Below are 20,505 nucleotides of genomic sequence, written 5' to 3' on the forward strand. Positions count from 1 at the left end.
AGATGGAAAAAGGCCAACAAAGCAGGCAGGAGGTTCTGCAGGACCCACAGGAAAGATGGCCATGCAAGTATTATGTATAATTTCTTCTACCTGTAGAGACTGAGCATGCCCAGTTAACAACTAGATATTCACATATATATGGTGATTCCTAACAAATGCACTGAAAGAAACCCCAAGCTAAAGTAGGTCAGTAAGTGTATATTAAGGAAAAATTAACACCAGAATGCTGATAATTTTCATGAGCACTTAAGAAATTCACAAACTAATGTAGAAACTGAGTTTAAGACTGGATAGAAGAGGGAGAGACCAGAGTCAGATGCAGGAGAGAGTGGTTTTCCTCAGGGTGTGAGACTGAGGAAAATGGAAGCTCTTCCAGGTGGGAGCTGGAAGGATTAAAATATCTGTATGTGGATTGATGGTTAAGATAAAACGGTGATAGAGGGAGATATATTTATTTCTATATAATTTTGTATTTTATTAGGATTATTGTTGTTGTTTTATTTTATCTTCCTTGTTTTCTTTCTCTTTCTTGTTTTCTTTCATTTTTTAGTTTTATTATTGTTTTCAGGATACATTGAAAACTCTTAATAAAATTGATTTGAAAAATGAAAATAGGGAAAATGAAAAACTAAGAGAAACCAAAACTGACAGATTAAATCACGGTTCAAACAGCCCCCTTTTAAAGCCCTAGCTAAAAATAAAAAAACAATTGATTTCAAAATGATTCCAACTTCACATAAGCAGATTTTATTGGTATAGTATTCCAAAATGTAGTGGGAAACAAAACAAAAAAAGCAGGGTTACAGGCTCCATAAGGTTAAAGAAAAACAGAAGCCAACATGTGCCAAGGTGGATTTATACTAAATAAAGGAAAGGGTCCAATGGACCTCAGAAGCAAGGGGTTTTTTTCCTCCAAAAGAAAATCACAAATAAGAAAAAAAAAACTAAAACAAATAGTTTGCACTATGAAAGTGTCAGGGAACTGACATCGGAGCTAGAGGCGGAGGGAAGGCTCTCAAATGATGCTGGAGAAGGGCCCAGCAGGGAGAGAGGCAGCTCCGCAGATGGGGAAGCAAATCAGCGCAACATCAGGGATATAGAGGGGCTGATGGGGGAATCGGCGAGAGGGCTCCAGGACTCTTCACCGGACACCAGTGGGGAGAGCACGGGTCCTCCGCTACCCACGCCCTCCCTGCGCAGAAGACTTCCGCGCAGAGAGAGTAGGAGGAGACTGGGTGTCAAACAACTTTTATGTTGGAAAAGATTTAAGAAACGCCCACTGACGGATTCTGCTAGCGCCTGAGGCAGCCACGAAGTGAAGGGCTGCCCAGACTGAAAGGTTTAGCAAGGCAACAAAGCCTGGAGAGGCGGCAACTTCCGCACGAGCAACCCATACACATTACAGAAAGCGTGCAAACTTGGAACAAATCCCCCCTCTTTTTTATTATTGTTGTAGCATAACAACCATTACTAAGACCCCAAAGGTGCAGTAGCAGGGTATTACGTCATACCATATGCAAAGTAAACCATCAATGAAAAGAGGAATAAATAGCAACATTGAGCAGAATAATAAACTCTTCAGGTAAAATTTATTCCTGGGGCCAAACAGACCCTGCAATCCCTTTATTTATTTATTTTTGTTCATGAACAAATAAACAGATTAAAAAAACAAGGGAAAGCTTCAAGTGATCTTGAAGTCGCAAAATCACTTTAGGACACACACAAAAAATGCTTCAGTATACATTTGGTTGTTTCACTTTCCAATTCATTTCAATAGGGGTAATTCAGACCACTGATAGTGGAACTGAATCACAATTTCTTTCTTTTTTACTTTTAAAAAAAGAATCATAAGATATAAGGGGAATGTACAACAATACATATACAAATATATATATATAGGAAAACATTAAAAACAACATTAAACATTAAGAGTAATCTTAAAAAGCAATCGTTAAAACTACTGGCTATGTCATGGTTCAGTATGAAATGGTCCAGGATTATTTTTTTAAAAGACTATTTTCTGGGTTACACGCAGGATCAGACCAACCTCCCATGGGAATTCAGCCCAGACAAAAGCTAATGAACCAGCTCACATATTTAAATTCCTGGTGGCTGTATCCTGTGTAGGAATGCTTGAAGAATTTGTTTGTTAAAGTGTGGTTTTTTTTAAAAAAATATCCATTTATACTGCAAGCTTGAACGAAGTAGAAAATAGAATAACGGGTATCTTAACAGTTAGTCAGGTTGAGATCATGCTTATAACTTTTGTGTAATGGACCTTCCTCAATATAACAGGGCAGAAAGCCACGCAGAACATCAAGAATCTCTAACATGCACTGGGCAACCACCTACATCTCTTGCAATGATCAATAAAATTAGTCCATTTTTGCCTGAACAAATCCTGCAAATCCTTGGCAAATTTTTCAAGCAGTTGCTGACGTCCACAGCAACTCCAAGAGCCCGGTATAAGACTGTTATACACACCCACTGCTAGTCTTATTGCTGCACCTTGTCAGATCTGAAGGAGTTTAATTAAACTGAAAGTTAGCTTCAGCAAGCCAGATGGCAAAGTGAAAAGACACGCCGAACAAAGGATAATAAAAGCACACATTGGGGTGTTAATGTGCTATGCTTAATTATATTCCTTTGTGTTATAATAATGTTGAAAACATTTTGTCTGCCGTCGTGCAACTGAGTAGCGGAGTGAAAATCCAGCTGACAAAATGTTTACTCAACTTTCTCACCGTGCAATTTAGACGAGGATGACAATTTGACAAGCAGAGCATATTCAAGTGCAGGTGAAACAATTAAATGCAGCGTCATAAGCAAATGATTGCTTTGTTGTTGTTGCTGCTGCTGCTGCTGCTGCTAAAGTCCTTTTAGTTACTAGCAGTTGCAAGTCATCCAGCAACTCATATCTCCTGGGCAATCTGACAGTAATGGAAAGGGCTCCCTCCGGAAGAAGACTGCGTTGCATGATCTCAGCATAAATATCAGAGGTTGTGAAATATAAGAGCGTCCTGCCTGTGGAATCCTAAATAGTAGATATTTTCTGAAATGATGTGAACAAGAACAAGATAGGAGTGCACCCACAGAAGCTGTCAGTGAAAGAGACCGACAAACTGTAAAAAATATATATTAGTGGGTGTGGAATATTTTTCAAGGCTAGGCCCTGTTTAATAAGGCCAATGCTAAACTGCAATAAATGGCAGTTTTCAAGTCCTCTCCCATCCTTCAAAACAGGTTTCTACCCCAGAACTTGTTTTCTATATGCCCCATGCCGCTTTCAATGTTTGCAGGGGAGAAGTTTTCTGGGTCTCCTAGAAGATTTGGTGAAAAAAAGAGTTAGAAAGAGGAGGCATGACAATATTATTAAAGCACCTAAAAGGTTTTTGTAGGAATAAAGGTAAAGGGACCCTTGACCATTAGGTCCAGTCGTGGCCGACTCTGGGGTTGCGGCGCTCATCTCGCTTTATTGGTTGAGGGAGCCGGCGTACAGCTTCCGGGTCATGTGGCCAGCATGACTAAGCCGCTTCTGGCAAACCAGAGCAGCGCACGGATACGCCGTTTACCTTCCCGCCGGAGCGGTACCTATTTATCTACTTGCACTTTGATGTGCTTTCAAACTGCTAGGTTGGCAGGAGCTGGGACCGAGCAACAGGAGCTCACCCCGTCACGGGGATTCGAACTGCCGACCTTCTGATCGGCAAGTCCTAGGCTCTGTGGTTTAACCCACAGTGCCACCCGCGTCCCTTTTTGTAGGAATAGTGGGGGTGAAATGGAATTTTATCTGTATTAGAGTTAAGACCTGCAGGGTTGTTTGAGCCTGTTTCGTGGAGGAAGAGTAAGTGGACTATGGAGGTACCCATAATAATAAAGGGGAGTACAAAGTAAAGGGTAAAGAATCGAGTTAAGGTTGCACTATCTACTGCAAACCTGCCTCATACCCACTCGGCAAGGGTAGTAGCTAAGTAAGGTACTGTGAAGAGAAGGTTAGTGATGACAGTGGCCCCTCAGAATATTTGCCCTCAGGGTAGTATGTAGCCCATAAAAGCTGTGGCTAATACTAGGAGAAGTAGAAGGACTCCAATGTTTCAGGTTTCGGTATAGGTGTAGGCTATTGGTAAAACCTATTTGGTGTTTCGCAACTTTCTGACTAGTTGCAGGACCTTAGCCAGACCTAGCAGAGTTAACGTAGAATCCACGGAAGCAATTGGCGACTTGGCTGCAGGCAGGATAGACGAAGCAGGAACCAGGAACTTGTAGTTAGGTGTTTATTACATACAGTGGACTATTTACAGGAACAGAACACGGATCTTTTGCTAGCTCTCTCATACACAACTCACAACTCCTACACTGAAACACAGAACTCTGAACTAACCGTTAGTAGGCCATTAATTATCACTCCCTTGAGAGAGCTTGACCAATTAGGGAGCGGTCTCCATGTCTCTGTTATCACCAGGCAGACTTACTCCTTCAGATTGCCTTCTGGCTGTCTGCCAAACCTTAATTGACTCTGTGTGAATAGCTGCACGTACACAGTTTCCCAACATAGGAGCCATATTGTGGCTCATCCAATGTGAAGGTAGATGCAGATAAAGAATAGGAAGTGCCAGCAGCATGTTTTCCATTGTCACAATTCTCTGCAAAGCCAAAATGTGGGGCTCACCAACAAGATGACAAAAATCCACCAACAGCATACAAATCAATATGGCTAACCTGATCCAAAACACCCACCCACCCCACTCACACATGCAAACAAAGACCACCACAGCCAACCACAATTGAATAATCACACCCTAGGCCAACCCCAACCTCTCTCACCACCAAAGGAACACAAGTGAACAGCAAAGAACCTGCACAAGCAACGCTGACACCAAACCCTACATATAGTAAGTAAAATAGAAACATCGCCACCCGACCCCACCCCACCCACACCCATCTCCCCCCCTCCACCTCTTTCCCCCTTTTCATCCCAATGTCTTAACAAATGAAACTGATTTGTAAAAATGTTACATGGGGGGAAAATATGAGAGAGAGACATTGCACACACTTTTGTAAATCAAGAAGATCTTTAATAATAAAGAAATAATGTAGGGCTCACACATCCCCCCAAGTAGGTACACATATGCAGCCCAGTATCTCATCACAGAAGAAACGGGTGAGCGTAGCCATCTTCATACTGCACAATGCAATGCCATGGGCATGCAAAGCCTTACATTATAGAGAAACCAAAGTGGGGGTCCAGCACTCAATCACTGCACTTCTGCCAGCGCCATTCTTGGGCCACTTAAGGAGCAGCCAAGCACATAGCACCCAGAAGTCCTGCTATGAGTGGGACATCCTGGATTTACAGAAGCCTTTTGTTTGAAATCCCAGATGTCCTGCTTCTGTTGTCTCGCCTTCGCCATGGCAGCTTCTGCCTCCGCCGTGCTTCCGGAAGTGTGCACAGCACATCCAGGAAATACACTTCCCGGAAGGGGGTGCGCCACTTCTGGCAGACGTGGCGAGGAGGCTGCAAGGAGGCTCAGAAGGCTGAGGTCTAGCCACAGTGGCAGAAGAGAAAATCCAGTGAATCTGGGTGAGAAAACATAGGAGAGGGTATGGAAGCAGTGTCTGGAGTCTCAATGCACCCAACTGGACTCACCCCTGCCGCCATTTTAATTCCCCCCCCCAAAAAAAAAACAGATGTGGTCATTGCTCCAGCAGTGAAAAATAGCCTTGGACCTGTGCTCCCCCTCTCCATTGCACCTGGGAAAATTACAAAATAATGCCGAGGTAGTGACATTCAGGAACACAATGCAGCTCTTCTGTTGAAGTGAAGCAGTTTTGTTCCTCTAAACTGCTTGTATGGGAGATAAGCTGGGACTCAGAGCGATTTGGGAAAGCATGGGATAAATGTAATAAAAGAAAGCTAATTTGCAAGCCTAAGGTCTGAGAAGAGGAACATACAAATTCCCTGATCCAAGGCACTAAAAAGAAAGCTTTCGTCTCGGTGATAGTAAATGGTGAGAAAACTAGTCATATCATGCATTCGTGTATTGTGGCATAGCCCCCAAAGGGCATTTCTGACTGAAGACTGGTAATTTTTTACTTTCAAAACATGATGTCCATTCTCACTTGAGTGTTTCATCTTCCCTCAGTTCTGTAAATGAATTTGTATTCTGCGGTCACGTGAGTTGTGTTAGTTTTATCAATAACATGGACAAGAGGCCTATCTGCTCTTTCACTGGTGAAATGTCTTGTCATAGTAGCTACCATAGATGCACCACAGAAAAATACATTCACTAAATAGCATTGTGGCTTCTTGTTAATAAGCCCTTAAGTACATGCAGTCTGTTAAGTCAATTTCAGGTCAGTTTATGCCATCATTTACCCTTTTGTTTTGCTTATCCGTGACATCTGTATGCTGCTCAATTATTTGCATTTCTACGTGGTGTACATAAAAAACAAACCACAGAAAATGGGAAATTTTAATAAACCTTCTGAATACGGAATTTAATTCAGACAGCTCAGGGGTCGGATACCTCCATACCCTCCAACATTTCTCCAATGAAAATAGGGTTGTCCTAAGTAAAAATGGAACATTCCAGGATCAAATCAGAAACTGGGATGGCTTCTCTAAATCAGGGATGTCCCTGGAAAATAGGGGCACTTGGAGGGTCTGTATATGCAGAACTGAGCAGAGGATAGGGATGACAAAATTGGTCAGGTTTGTTTTTCCTTTTCTTATTTCTCCCAACATAAATTCAGTTCTCTACATTTCCACCACAATTTGTGAATTGGGGGCAGGGGGGGGGGAATCTGCATGAAAATTCATCAGCATTTTAGTGTGAATATCTCCTGATAAATACATTTTTGTATGCCGTTTTGACTAATATACACATTTTTGCTAACAATTTCTTGAAATACTCTTCATAGCCCTTATAGCATAACTTGGTTACACTTTGAAAAGACAAAACCTCAAAATCCATTAGAAAATGCATTGAAAACAATCACAAACCTGCAGGGACACCCCCCCCCCAATGTATGTATGTATGTATATAAAAACCCTTTACTAAGGTTATTAATTAATTTAGCAGTTTTTTTAAAAAACAACAACACCCTAATTTATTTATAAAAATATGATTCAAAGTATCCCTATATATGGGACGCTAGTGGCGTTGTGGTCTAAAAAATCCCCGTGATGGGGTGAGCTCCCATTGCTCAGTCCCAGCTCCTGCCAACCTAGCATTTCGAAAGCACGTCAAAGTGCAAGTAGATAGAAGAAGAGAAGAGTTTGGATATGATATCCCGCCTTTCACTCCCTTTAAGGAGTCTAAAAGCGGCTAACATTCACCTTTCCCTTCCTCCCCCACAACAAACACTGTGAGGTGAGTGAGGCTGAGAGACTTCAAAGAAGTGTGACTGGCCCAAGGTTACCCAGCAGCTGCATGTGGAGGAGCGGAGACGCGAACCCGGTTCCCCAGATTACAAGACTACCGCTCTTAACCACAACACCACACTGGCTCCCAGATAAATAGGTACCGCTCCGGCGGGAAGGTAAACGGCATTTTTGTGCACTGCTCTGGTTTCACCAGGGGCATCTTAGTTATGCTGGTCACATGACTGAGAAGCTGTCTGCAGACAAACGTCGGTTCCCTCAGCCAGTAAAGCCAGATGAGCACCGCAACCCCAGAGTCGTCTGCAACTGGACTTAACTGTCAGGGGTCCTTTACCTTTATCCCTATATATAGTACAAATACTGTACTCCATTTATTTGAAAATTAACATGGTCTAATCGTCAGATTTGTACCATCACTGTTACGAAATACACATGCAAAAATATGCCCCTTTCTTGCTTATTTAAGCCATCATTGATTTAAATCAGTCCACCTGACTTTAAAGTCACCCCCGCCCCACTCAATTCATTACCAGAATTTGACACAATACACATTCTGACATATTGCTCATGCCACCACAATATCTAATTCTCTCCATACATTGCATCGTTTCCAAAAGCTACAAAGCACGGCACCTTTTCTCTTGTAAGGAGGCAAATTCAACTGCTTATTGTCAGCGATAAGCTGATTTTAAAGAGCGTGGCTGCTTACTAATTTTAACCCAAAAAGTTGACACACTAGAGTGACTGTATGTAGGCGACAGTGAAGCGCTCCCCCTTCCCCAAAATTAGGTCACTGGGAGTTCACCGACAAAAAGAAGAAGTCTCTTCTCGTGAATCTCAACAATGTAGACCCAGTTTCATTTACCGTAAGCAACATCCACTTGAAAATACACAGAAAGAAATTCCAACAGAGTAAAGGGCACCAAAGCAGTGAGTAAGAAGCGAGATAATCAGCACCTTTCAAATTCTGCTTTCATCTACAATGACACTGTAATTTTTATGCGCTCTTGTCTTCGCTTGCGGATGAGGCTGTACATTTCTGAAGCTGAGGTTGCAATCATTTCTGGGTCATTCATTTATTGCTACGCTTCTCCCTACACCGTGGGTGAGGAACCTGGGGCTCTCCACTTGTCATTGACTACAGCTCACATCATCCCTGACCACTGGCCATGCTAGAGAGTCCAAACACACCTGGAGAGCCACAGGTTCCACATCCCTACCCTGTATCTCCTCAGGCAAAGCAGTGTGGTATAGTGGCTAAGAGCAGTAGACTCGTAATCTGGGGAACCGGGTTCGCTTCCCTGCTCCTCCACCTGCAGCTGCTGGGTGACCTTGGGCCAGTCACGCTTCTCTGAAGTCTCTCAGCCCCACTCACCTCACAGAGTGTTTGTTGTGGGGGAGGAAGGGAAAGGAGAATGTTAGCCGCTTTGAGACTCCTTCGGGTAGTGATAAAGTGGGATATCAAATCCAAACTCTTCTTCTTGTCCCTCTTTCCTAGTAGCTTCAGGGCTCCTCCGGGTGTCATTTCTTTCTTTTTTTAAAATACATTTTTATTAATTTTTTAACATATCATTTCCAACAGTCATTTAACATACATTTTTGTCTTATACAGTATTTCCATCAACTACCTCTGAAGATTTTCCATTCTTTATCGCTTAATCTGCATTCCTTAATTTCTCTATTACTTTTAATTATCCTTAACTGATATTCTCTTCGTAATCTTTCTTGCAATATTTCACACAAACCTCCTTACAGAACTTCTTGCAGTCCTACTAGCGTAATCTGTTTATTACAATTGCTTTTCAGATAATTCAAATATTTACTCCAAGTCCTCTAAGAATCTCTGGTCCTGCAGGTTTCGAATCCTTCCTGTCAATTTGTCTAATTCTGCATAGTCCCTCCAGTTGTCATTTCATTGTGCATCCATTATAGTTTTTGCTTATAATGGTATTGGGGTGGTTATACGCGACCACGCTTTCAATATGGTTTGCACGTGCAGAGGTTTTGGGGCCAACACACTGCCTCGTTTCCAAACAGTACATGTCCCATAATATCCTGCTGAAACCCTGCAACTGCTTATACCACAAATGTTCTGGGTTGTTGTTTTTTAAATTCTGCTTTTGCTGCATTATAGCACAAGAGTGCCCTTCCAGATGGCAATAATGAAGGAGCGTCGAGGAAGCACAGCAGAACAAATAAGGAGAGGCATGATGTGTGGATGTCCCTGTATAAATCTACCACTGATGCGCTATCATTATTAGGTAAATGTTGCAGGATAGAGCTTCACCCAAAAAAGCCCCACCATTTTGGAGAGGCTATCAGACTGCTGGGGACTGTGCTTCATGTCCATTAGTATGAGCTGGGAGTGTGTGTGTGTGTGTGTATGTGTGTGTGTATTGTCCAGTAGCACCTTAGAGACCAACTAAGTTTGTTCTTGGTATAAGCTTTCGTGTGCATGCACACTTCTTCAGATAGCTTATACCAAGAACAAACTTAGTTGGTCTCTAAGGTGCTACTGGACAATTTTTTTTTTATTCTTTTATATATTTCAACTGCATCAGACCAACACGGCTACCTACCTGAATCTAGAGCTGGGAGTAGCGATGTTAAATTCATGAGAATAATCTTTTGGAGAATATTCTCGATTAATGAGGTGTGTACATTTAAAGCAGCTGTGTAGATGACACAGAATTTACAGTTTGTGGAGAATATTTTCTCCAGAGAATTTTCTAGCAGAGAATATTCTCACCTCACACCACTAGTTGGGAGCCTCAACAAAGGCCTAGCCTGTGCTCATGTCTAGACAATTAATCTAATTCAAAGTGAGCTGCAATGCAACTTTAGCAGCAAGACGCCGCTGCAAACCAACATTATGTGTGACTGATAAGTTAGGGAAGTCCTTACCTGCTCCCTCTATCTAAACCAATGCACATACAGTGGTGCCCCGCAAGACGAATGCCTCGCAAGACGGAAAACCCGCTAGACGAAAGGGTTTTCAGTTTTGGAGGTGCTTCGCAAAACAAATTTCCTATGGGCTTGCTTCGCAAGACGAAAATGTATTGCGAGTTCCTGAGGGTTTTTTTTACTTTCCCCCCCTTTTCCCCAAGCCGCTAAGCCGCTTAACAGCTGATCCGCTAAGCCGCTAATTAGCTGATCCGCTAAGCCCGCTAAGCTGCTAATAGCGCTAAGCCGCTAATGAGCTTGCTTCGCAAGACGAAAAAACCGCAAGACGAAGAGACTCGCGGTACGGATTCTTTTCATCTTGCGAGGCACCACTGTAAAAAGCTAGACTGCATTTCGTCTCATCTGGTAGCTTCCATGTCTCCTTAAGGGAGGGGTGGGGAACCTGTGGCCCAAGAGCAGACTCATGAAATGGTGAGGGGAGACGGATTTATTTATCTATCTTTCTTTCTTTTTAGGTCTCACCTTTCCTCCAAGGAGCTCAGAGTGGCGTTATAAGATCCCCCCACTTCCCCATTTTATCATCACAATGACCCTATGAGGTAGGTTAGGTGGACTGGCCCAAGGTCACCTAGTTCAGTGGCTGGTTGGAGATTTGAACCCTGGTCTCTGAGATCCTAGTCTAACCCATGGGCAGTCATGGGTTTTTTATATCTACCGCCCACTAATGCATCTTTCTTGATGGTAAAATTTCCTCACCGCCCACCAGTGCTCAATGGAAGGAGGATTCAGCTTGTGCCTTAGAACCCCCTACTGCCCACCTAGAATCCTGAAACGCCCACTAGTGGGTGGTAGGGACCAGGTTGACAACCCCTGCTCTAACTACTGCACCACCCTGGGAGGAGGGGGAATGGTGAGAGGCGAGAGCAGAAAACACTGTAGTGGTGGAAGGAGGAGGATAGCCCTCTGGATACAATCAGCTCAGACCTCTAGAAAGAGCCAGGTGTGCTTCCCCTGATAGCCTGCTGGGAAGGAAGAGAGGGGGAAAGAGAACAAAGGGGCAGGCAAAAAGAGGGAGAGAAGAGATAGGCACCGTATTTTTCGCTCTATAACACGCACCCGACCATAACACGCACATAGTTTTTAGGAGGAGGAAAATCCGTAGGCATGCCACCCGTAGGCATTCCCTCCATAACACGCACAGACATTTCCCCTTACTTTTTAGGAGGAAAAAAGTGAGTGTTGTGGTGCAAAAAATACGGTACCTTTAGCTCCTGCTCCACCTATTACCTGCATTGCAACCCTCAACATGCTGACACTGAGGGAATGCAGCCCTCAGAAGACGAAAAGGTTCCCCTCTAAGGCATCCAGCTTCACACATGAATTTGGTTTCTCCTTTGTATGTAGTAGCAGATGGTGCAGTGGGCGCTTTGCTGACCTCTTGGCTGTGGAGTTTCTGCTGAGAACAGGGAGGATGGACGAGGTGGCATGAAGGTCAGCACTGTGCAAACGTACCGGCAGAGCCCATACGCATTGCAAGATGGTGCAGAACTGACCTCCCCACCACCTGGCTCCCCCAAATTTCCCTCCTGGTGTGTAGCACTGACGCTACTGCCGGGAGGTCAACTACGTGTTGCCACCTCACCCCGCTTCTACTACTGAACAAAACAGATTCAGTTTCCCGCACCTGAAGTCTGGCAGTAGAATTTTGAAATGAAGATTGGTATATGTAAATCTTGTAAATAAGCAAAAAAATAAAAAGGTAGATTTCTTAAGCTTCATTTAAAGTGGTACCTCGGGTTAAAAACGCTTCAGGTAACAGACTCCGCTAACCCGGAAGTAGTACCTCGGGTTAAGAACTTTACCTCAGGATGAGAACAGAAATCGTGCTCCGGCGGCACGGCGGCAGCGGGAGGCCCCATTAGCTAAAGTGGTACCTCAGGTTAAGAACAGTTTCAGGTTAAGAATGGACCTCCAGAACAAATTAAGTTCTTAACCTGAGGTACCACTGTACAAAGATTTTCCACACAGAACCTAACCTTTACTTCATAGCTTTGAAACTTCCTATTTGTCTCTTGATCTAAAGAAGATTTAAAGAGGAATCGTTTTTCCATGGTGCCCATGGACACCAGGATATATCAAGGCCTGGTCTGTCTCAATTTTTACCATGAGGTTTTTTGGCCTTTTTTGGAAGTATGCCTATTTGTGGAGGGTGTGACCTGCTTTATTGGGTGGGTGGGGGGTTCTGTGCTTTTTTTGTTTTGGTGTTTATGTGTGTGTTTTGCCTGTTGTTGTGGAGTTCCTGTGAATCATAGTTTTTCTTCTGGGAAATTGGCATTTTGTGGCCAAAATGTGCCCCAGGGCTGATGTAGGACCCCTGTCTCAGGCTTTGCAAAAGTTGGGTTTAATGCCTTGTTAAAACTACAGTCCTATTGATAGTTCTGTGCATATTCCGTCTGAAATGGCTGGAGCTTCCACAAACACAGCTGCACAACGAACAAACACGTCTGCGTCTGCAAACACATGTTCCCAAAACTACTGTGTTTATCAAGGTTACACAAAGGTAACCTTGAGATGAGAACTGCAGATGGGAACTGGTGGGTGCGAAGGTTAACTCTTCCCACACCCACCAATTCTTACCTCAAAATGTCCCCTTCAAGGCAATTTCCTCTTAACTGGGTTTACTTCTGGTCCCAGAGAGCAACAGGAATTAAGTGATATTGCTGGAGGAAATTGCATCATTCAAAGCATCCTGAGAAATAATTGCTCAGGTCAAGGAAGCATATGGCAAGAACTTCCATTTTATAAAGGCAGAATTGACAGCATTTTAGGAGCCACCCAAACACAAATCAGAATAAATAAAAAAATTCCTTCCAGTGGCACCTTAAAGACCAACTAAGTTAGTTCTTGGTATGAGCTTTCGTGTGCATGCACACTTCTTCAGTTACACATGACTATGGCAGACCAACACGGCTACCTATCTGTAACAAATCAGAATGTTGTTGAACTGCTGTTGCAATTAGGGCTGGACTGGCCAATTTAGAGTTGCTACAAAGCCTACCTACTTGGCAAGGAGGAAAACAAACTGCTAAACCTCCAGAAGACACAGTGTGGAACTGTGGAACTGATGGGTCTGGGTGCTCAAAATTGGGGTGTGTGTGTGTTCATTTCCCCCCTTCAACTCCCATTTGGAAACGGGGTGAAAAATAGGCATTTGGGTGAAGAATTGTGAAGCAGACAAAGCTAGGTGGTTGGCCATCCGTTTGTATTGGAGAAAACACCCACAGTGCCTGTTGCAAGGCCCTACTAAGGTGCCCTTGACCTAATGCCAGCCACATGGGTTGGAAGCAGAGTTGTCCCAGGAGTCAATGGGCTGGTCAAAATATTGACCATTGACCAGTGGCAGAGGAAGGGGGTGCAGGGGGGGTGGTCTGCTCCGGGTGTCATCACTGAGGGGGAGGGGTGACAAAAGGAGTTTTGTTTTTTTTAAAAAAATGGGCTCACGAAACTTTTTAGGAGTGACGTGATGGCTTAGGTACCTGCAGGTTCCGCGTTGCTTGAAACGGCAGTGTGGGACTTGTGTCTACCTACCGCCTCTCCCTCAGCCACCCTACAGCTGAGGGGGAGGCAGCTGAGAGACTCCAAGCTTTGGAGAGGCTCGTCCTGCCCCCATGGGCAGATCGCCCCGCCCCTGGCTGCAGGACATGCCCCTGCACCAGGCACCCAAGCGGCTAGCTACGCCACTGCTATTGACCACCTAGATTGAGACTGCAGCCACATGTTGTCAAACAATGGCATGATGTGGCGAGATGCTCCCGAATCGACCACCCAGACAGCTTGTTTCTCATCAGCAATCTTGACCTTGGCAGTCACCAGCTGAGCCGACTGTTTTTGTTTGAAGAATTTCCTTTTACGCTGCTGCTGCTGCTGCTGCTGCTGATCTCGTCTCTGCTCCTGCACCGGCAACTGAGACTTGACCAACTCTGGACATTGTCGTTTTAGATGCGCTGAAGACCCACATCGGAAACAACGCCTAACAGCAAACGCTGACTCCTCACCAGTACGCTGCTTTTGCTTCACCTCTGGCACGGCATGAGAACTCCTTCCAAACCGCCCGCCAGTAGAAGTCTCTGCAGCCAACGACCTTTCTTGCCTCTTCTGCCATTCTTCAATCAAACGCCCAGTAACGTAACTGACTGATAAATCATGCTCCTGTATGCCTTCTAGAGACAAAACTAAATTATCCCAGCTTTCCGGGAGAGAACTCAAAATAATAGCCACCTTCTCCTGCTGGTCTAACGCACAGTCTCTTTCCTGTAGCGCAGCAAACTTTAACTGTAAACTGTGTAGGTGTTCCTGCATTGTAACCCCAGGCTGTAACATTGCCTTGTACAATGCCTTGCGAATGAACAGCTTGGAAACCGCTGTCTCACGCACATGGAGTTCTTTAAGTGCTTGCCACACACCTCTAGCTGTCTTGATTCCCCTCACATACGGCAACTGGGAATCTTCCAGCCCCAAGACAATTGTGGCCCTTGCTCTTTGGTCTTTATCGAGGTCTTCATCATCAGGCTTCGTAGGAAACTTACTCACCACTTGCCAGAGACGATCCCTCTGCAGCACGGCCTGCATGCGTTCCGACCACAGCAAGTAATTGGAGTCATTCAGACGCTCAAAAGCCATCTGAACTGGTTGTGAGGCCATCTTGAGAGCGATGTCCCTGGAACCCGGAACCAGCTACTCACGACCACCGAGAGAGAAAACAGGAACCACAGCACCCAGCACTCACACGCTGCAACTGTTGTCCTTGTGTCCACTGCATCACCAGCTCACAACAGTCAGGAACCAGCCAGTGTCCATCTGCTGCACCGACAGGAACAACAACTTCTGGGACTACTGGAACCAACACCGTTGATGCTGACACCACCACAACTCAGGCTGGCAGCACAATGCCCATAACCTCATGGAACTTTGAAGTGTCAAGCATAGCCCTACTGGCTTTAGCCCAAACGTAGCAGAGTTTTCCTGCACAGCGAAGAAGCTAGTTGTGGTGGTAATGACTAGTCAGCTAGACTCAGAATAACTATTTACAGGATTTATTAAAAGGAAAAATAAAACCAGCAGAGTTTCTGCATACAAAACAAAGCAAAATAAATCCTTTCTTTCTCTCTCTCTCTCTCTCAACCATACACAGCACTTCTAACTCCTAACACACCTAACACCAAACTGTGCTAGCATTCCCAGATAACAGAGTTGAGTGCTGGTCGTTAACCAATCGGAGTAAGTAGTTTCTAGGTCAAGCAGACCTTGGCTTTCTGCCAAGAGTAAATTGATACTGCCTTGAGTTAATTGTTTGAAGCCAGAATCTGCAAGTTTCCACAAAATCAATTAACAGAAACTGAACATGGCAAACACATTCCATCGGCTCTGCTGAAAGACAAGTTGCATCAAGCCTATGCCTACACAGAGAGAGACACACTAACACCCATCACTAGGTAGCATTCATGCTATTCCATCAGGTGGCTGCAGCAGGTGAGATGGAAAGCAAGGCCACCCCATGGGCTTAGCTGGGAGCCCAGCCATATTTGCCCCATCCTCTCCCTGAAACTGCTTCTCTTTCCAGCTGGTCATGATCAGAACTACTATTGAAGAATAGGTGCCCAGTTCTCTTTTTTTCCTCTTTCTTCACCAACTCTCTTTCTTTTTAATTATTGCATCTTTTAGATGGTAAAGACAAGGGCTGTCTTTCTTTCCTTTCTTCCTTTCTTTACTGATTGCATGTAAAGCTCTCCAGGAGCCTTTCTGACTGTCAAGTAGGTGGCAAAAATGCATCAGATAAATAAATGCCGCAGTGCAGATAGCAGCTTACATCTTAAAACAGTATTCGCTATAGTGTTATATAGGAAGACTAAAGGTTGTTTGCCTCCTAACACTACAGCAGTGTTAGGGGTCAAGCCAAGAAGCACAAGAAAGCTTCTTTTGTTGTCTGCCTGCTACATTTGCAACCATCCCAAACAGGAAAAGAAGACGTCAGCAAGAGCAAAGGCCGCTGCCTAGGGCTGACCCTGTCACCATTCTTCTCGCAGCGGAACCCGGAAGTAGATCCTGCATGAGATCTAGTTGGCTGCTCTGCAAAGCTCCTGTGAGGGGCTGTACTTTCAACACCTGAAAACCTTTAAATAGGTAATCTGACTATTATTGGAGCAACTGAGGGGTTTTGGGGGGTAATTAACATAATTTTACAACTAATTATCTCCTAACATTATTCTATTACGGTAGGTTAATGCTTCAAAAATGCTTGCACATTATTGGCCAACATTTGACTTAGTGACTTGGCCAAATGTTATTTGAATGGTCAAATGCCCAAACCTAGCTGGCAGCACATTGACATACACTGAAAGTAAAATAAACTACAGTACTGCAATGGCACCAAATCCATCGAAATCATTTCCATTAACCCGAATTATTGGCATTTTGCATGCTGAATTGTTCAGGTACTAAGTTTTAGATGGTTGTCACGGGTAGTCAGCCCAACATAGCAACAAGCTATTCAGATCACCTTCTCACATATGGAGAAGCTGAAGACCTTGATCTGTAAGTATATATTTAAGGAAGGGCACACTGGATTTGTGGCATAGTGCTACATAGAGAGCAATGCAAAAGAAAAAAAGGGGGGAAAGTTTTTTCCAGCATTATAAGGGGCTCTCCACAAAAATCAGAGACATCCTGATTTGCAGGTCTGTGCAACAACCAGCACTGTATTCTGAACTCTATTTCCAAGGACTGTCAGCTCTCTGCACCACTTCACTGCTCAGTGTTCAGTCTGTCTGCAACACTCCCAATTTGTCTGCAAGCCCTTTCTCAGCTAGGTAAGATTCTAAAGTTAAAACAGATTAATTAGGGAAGGTAAAACATTGAGAATTCAATTATCAGAAAACTGCTGTACAACAGAAGGCCACCCTTTGCACATGAGAATGCACTGGATTCTGAACCATGCTGGGAAGAGCAGCTAAATCTTAAGGTGCCAGTATATCCTTAAGCCACATAGTCTGCTAAATTGGGCAATGATAGAAAAGAAAGCTGCTTACCATTCTCTTTCTTTCTTTCTTCCCTCTCTTTTCTTCTCTCCATGTTCTTTGAAAGAAGGTGATAGAAACTGATCTAGAGATGGTACCACTTTGTGAAGGATTGATGAAAAGCAACTGCTAGCAACAAAGGCATAATATCACTTATTTCCTTGCATTTTAAAAATATTAATAATGAAATGATTAACAGGGGAGAAAACTCAACTCCAGTCTTCATGTTCACTGTAACCAGATTACTCATGCTGACTCACCAACCACCACTTCCTCTCTTACATTCTCTTCATACTTCAGAGTATGACTAGTCAACTTCTCAAGATCACTGTATCTCAAATTTATTCCAGGAAGGAGTCCATGCCGTGGGAGGAAAACGCTTTCCAACTCAGTTAGAATCCCCCCCCTAATGCTAAAGGAAGTAATTTCATCCCACAAGGAATAATATGTTTGGAGAGGATTTGCAGGCAGACACACCACACACACAAGAGTCAGGAATTACAGAAGATGCTCGACGTTCAGTGGGTGCACTTTTAAATGTGTGGCGCCATCTTTTATTCCCCCATCCAATTTATATGTCGACAGCTCAAACTGAAAAACTAGCAACGTCAAAGCAATAAATGGGAGAAGATACTGAAATAAAACGGAAGAACGCTTTTGTAGGCAAGTTGTGTGTAAAAGACTGCCAACCCTGTGCAGACACTAAAAAGACTCTGGAATAAGCCCCCTTTCTTCAAACTGTCTGTTTTCATTTGACAGCCAATGGTCAGTTCCCACCATCCCCGATTTTTCTCTATGATTGCAATCACATCCTTGAAAATGTGTCAGCAATATTCGATGAAAGCTCAGATCAGAATAAGGGCTGCTAAAGTGGTCAGTAGCGGACTGCGCCTTCCCAAGGGATTGCTCCACCCACAGGGAAATGTTATGTACTAAGCTTGGATCCTAGAACAACAGGCAAGTAGGATCCTAGAATGCAACAACTGATTGGCTTGTAGGAAAAGACCAATCAGGCTCCAGGAGGAAAGCAGAATCAGCCAATCATACAGGACTCATTGTGTAAATAATGTATATAAAAGCCTGAGGTGCAGCTCGGTTTTTTCAACAACTAATCGGATTGTCCCCAAACTGGGGAAATCTGAGATTGTGTGTGTGTGTGTGTGTGTGTGTGTGTGTGTGTGTGTGACTGCAGTTCTTTGCAATGCAGATCACGTGGATCTTTAGCAAGATCTTTCTGATCCATCTTGATCACAGCAGGACCTCGCCAGTGTAATACCAGTGTTCTGCCTCAACAGGCCAATGATTATATATTAGGAACCCACAGCTGCTCAGAGCTCCCAGGTGAAGGTGAAGGAGGCATGTGCATTGTTCATATATCACACATAATTGCTGCAGGAAATGCCAGTGCTGGATCCCCCCTGCCCTGATTCCCCCACCGCTCCTGGTCAGTTCCTGACCTCTCCCACAGCCTCTATCTTGTCCATCTAATACAGGTTGTAAATCCTCCTAGTTGAAGCTTCTGTACCACAGCAATTCCGGGGCAATGTCATAAGGACATGTCTCAGGATAGCTAACGACAGCAGGCACAGTACATTAAAAACCAAAAACTCTAGTAACAACAAACAATCCATTAACAACTAGAAGCAGCTGGTGAAAATAAACCAACAGCCAGTACTAAAATTCAGTTCCAGTTAAAAGGGAGGGGTGGAATGCAAGGAATCCAAAAACCAATTAAGTGCCACTACAAGAGAACAGGACAGTCCTCACCCAGAGCCCCAAACAGAGCAACACAGGTAACAAATTAAGAGGGGTGGTCCTGTTGTAAGTTACAACAAGCCCCGTTAAGGCTGAGGCGGTAGATCAGGAGATGCGGCGGATTGTGCCCTCCCACTCCTCATCTGTTGCTCACAGGGCCGCCCAAAACCGCAATGCACTACTGAAGCTACTTATAGTTTACACACATGCGCTTGCATATAATGTTTAGTTTGGTCCTTTGTCTCTTTGGCCTCCTCTGCACTACACACTTAACACATTGCTGTGGCACTTTAAACAGGCATGGCTTCCCCCAAATAATCCTGGTAAGCGAGCGCAGTTTGGTAAGGGTGCTGTAAGTTGTTTGTTGTTTAGTCATTTAGTCGTGTCCGACTCCTCGTGACCCCATGGACCAGAGCACGCCAAGCACTCCTGTCTTCCACAGTTTGGTCAAACTCATTGGCAGCTTCGAGAACACTGTCCAACCATCTCGTCCCCTGTCGTCCCCTTCTCCTTGTGCCCTCCATCTTTCCCGGCATCAGGGTCTTTTCCAGGGAGTCTTCTCTTCTCATGAGGTGGCCAAAGTATTGGAGTCTCAGCTTCACGATCTGTCCTTCCAGTGAGCACTCAGAGCTGATTTCCTTAAGGATGGATAGGTTTGATCTTCTTGCAGTCCATGGGACTCTCAGGTTGTTAGGAGAGACCCCTATTCCCCTCACAGAGCTATAATGCACAGATTTCCCTGGGCGTTGATTGTTAAACCGCCCTGAGAACTGTAGCTCTGTGAGGGGAACAGGGATCTCTCAACAACTCTCAGCACCCTTAACAAACTACATTTCCCAGGATTCTTTCATGACAGCCATTGCTGTCTGAAGTGGTATGATGCTGTTTTAAATGTATGGTGCAGACAGAGCCACAGAATGAACAATTCAATCCAAGAGCAAGGACAAAAAGCTAAAAATGTTGTCCGAAACCAAAGACTTACAAATGCAAAGATTTTGGGTTCCTACAGATGACCTGCTCATTGAGCTTTCATCCTGATTTGTTTGTGTGTTTGCCTGTTAATCATTTGACCATCCCAAACTTTCCCCTATGACTTTCCTAAGCACAAAAAGTTGTCACAGGAAGTGCATTTGTTGCGCCAGGAAGCAGAGAACTCAAAACGACTTCAATTGTGGCGAACCTAAATTCTGGAGTGTGCTTGAATCTCTCTCATGAAACACAGATAGACTGGACACAACTGTCCTTACACGAATTTGAATAAGAAAGTAAAATTTTAAAGACTTTCTCTACACTCCGGTTAAGTTTAGATAGTCAGCTATGCCTGTGTATGTTTGCTACCCAACAAAGGCTGGTCAAGGAAGTTCTGGTAAGCCAGCAAACCACAAGTAA

General features: G+C 44.1%; 1 protein-coding gene and 1 long non-coding RNA gene across 13 annotated transcripts in view; one reads left to right on the plus strand and one right to left on the minus strand.

Moving 5' to 3' along the window:
- LOC309529624 (uncharacterized protein) overlaps positions 1-20,505 on the minus strand; it is a 304,631-nt gene that overhangs the window by 204,092 nt on the left and 80,034 nt on the right. The window contains exon 4 of one of the 12 annotated variants that reach the window (XR_014218207.1): positions 17,374-17,419. The exons of the other annotated variants lie outside the window; for them this stretch is intronic. The gene's annotated coding sequence lies outside the window, so the exon portion shown is untranslated. The remainder of the gene's footprint in view (positions 1-17,373; positions 17,420-20,505) is intronic. 12 annotated transcript variants of the gene reach the window in all.
- Positions 9,917-18,442, plus strand: LOC309529751. Its single transcript, XR_014218414.1, has 4 exons — positions 9,917-10,323; positions 10,670-10,887; positions 16,304-16,468; positions 17,429-18,442. It is a non-coding gene; the product is annotated as an uncharacterized lncRNA (long non-coding RNA).

Source organism: Podarcis vaucheri (genome assembly GCF_965113315.1).
Source record: "Podarcis vaucheri genome assembly, chromosome: 3".
NCBI lineage: Eukaryota > Metazoa > Chordata > Lepidosauria > Squamata > Lacertidae > Podarcis > Podarcis vaucheri.